We start from the raw sequence: 2,005 nt of genomic DNA on the forward strand, positions 1-2,005 counted from the left end.
GTCTGAGGGGCTGTGCCTGATCCTGAGGGCATAGGGCTCCCTGGCTGAGTGTGCAAGAGCCAGGGTTGGGGACAAAGGGTTGTGCTCAAGCACGGGGCTTCTCCTGGGCTTAGTCTTGGGTCCATGAGTATGTTGTAGGATGCTTTGTGATGGGGTGTTGGAGGTGGGGGGCATGGCCCAAGGACTCAGACCTAGGTCCTGGGGCACATGCAGGGGACACAGACACCTTGGTCCCCTCACACCGCCAGCCTGTGGCTAATAGGTGGCTGGAGGCAGGAGGTGGGGCTGGGAAGAGAGGGTATACTTGCTCGGCACTAAGACAGCCTAGGGGCAGGGCCTGTTGGGCACTTGGCTGCAGCAGATGAGTGCAAGCTGAGTGCTAACACACCTCTGGGCGGGAGGGGGAGACCCACAAAAGCAGGCTGAGATGCCAGAGGAAAGCAATCTAATTTGAATCAACAGGGGAACAGTACACAAGTTCAATACATCAGTTTAACCTGAATCAAATAGCAATTGAGTGCACCTCATATCGGATCTATCTTAGGTCACTTGCACCATTTTTAGACTGATCTATATGCGCTGAACTTCTGTACGGTTACAAATTCACTTAGACTAGTCTAAGTGTAATGTCTGTGTGTGCCCCAAGGTGCAGTCACAGAAAAGGGCCATCCAAGCTGCACTATTCCAAGGGGTACTCGAGACCAGTGGTTCTCAAACTTTTTTGTACCAGGACCCATTTGTAAACATTGATGACAAGTCCCAACCCAGTAAATAGTTTAAATAGAAAACACACAAGGATTTTGGGCCCAAAATACTAATTACACACTACAAGTTAAAGCAGCTCAACAGTCTTAATTTTAAAGACAGAAATCAACATCGACAGGAAAACATTAACAGCAATATCAACATAAGAACCTCCATTACTCCCAAGTGACATTCATCATTATGCAATTTGCACAATGCAAATTGCCAGTGCCCCTCACTCCTGACTTGCAGCTCCTTGGCCTTTCCAGTGTCCTTCAGCCCCACCCCACAGCACCCCCATTCCCCAGATTGCCACTGGGACCCCCACACCAGCCACACTGCCAGCAATGCAAGGAGTAACGGATGGGCAGGGCGTACTGTTGACAAGGAATAAAATGGCTTAGAAATAAGTGTCTTTTACTAACAGAGAAGATTGAAGCAGCACTTCAAAAGATGTCATACGTAACTGGAAAGGACTATCAGGATATAATTGAGATTGGATTGATTTGGCATGAATTGTAACTCTCAAATTTTGAGGATTTATAACCTGCTGAGAGATTAGACAATGATGAAAGTGTTTAAAGTTTGACTGAATACTAGACATAACTCATTAATCCTGAGCTGTTGCCTGATTTAATGATCCTTTCTGCAGGAAGTCTTTTTAGTCAGAATATTCCAGCTTAGTTTTTCAAGATTCTATTAAAAGTGTATTGACTTTGGTCCTCTGCTGAAATAGAATTCTTTCTTTTGCTTTAAATGCAAATGGTCTTGATATCAAGAGAACACATCTCTGTGGGAAAAAAATGGCATCTATATTTCTGGCAAAACACAGAACAAAAAGCAATAAATCTTTCTCTTTGTGTACAGTCCCCTACTCATCAGCCACTAACTTCCACTTGCTTGTGTTAAAGATCTCAGCAGATTTGTACTCTTTCTGAAAAGAGATTCTACTGAGACCGAACTATAAGTGACCTTATGAATAGTGCAGATGTTCCATTCTATTTCATTTCCAATAAAAATCAAACCACTTTCAGTTGACTCCCTGGACATATGGCACAACCATCTGTAATGATAACAGTTTTCCCCCCATACAATGGATGGACGAGAGAGACTTTGCCAGTAAATAGGCCAATTGAAATGAATTATTTAGTAGACCTCTTAAAAGTATTCACAATTCAAATGACTGCTGTACAGTCCTCTACTGGGGATGTGAAAAATGTTTCTGAACAGCATAGCTCTGGGGCAACAGTAAATGGAGATC

General features: G+C 43.9%; 1 non-coding gene across 1 annotated transcript; it reads left to right on the plus strand.

Moving 5' to 3' along the window:
• The first annotated feature begins 1,286 nt into the window (after positions 1 to 1,286).
• On the plus strand, positions 1,287 to 1,380 carry LOC112550272. The gene has a single exon (XR_003094014.1). It is a non-coding gene; the product is annotated as a small nucleolar RNA snoR128 (small nucleolar RNA).
• Positions 1,381 to 2,005: the final 625 nt, after the last annotated feature.

Source organism: Alligator sinensis, unplaced genomic scaffold (genome assembly GCF_000455745.1).
Source record: "Alligator sinensis unplaced genomic scaffold, ASM45574v1 scaffold862_1, whole genome shotgun sequence".
Taxonomy (NCBI): Eukaryota; Metazoa; Chordata; order Crocodylia; family Alligatoridae; genus Alligator; species Alligator sinensis.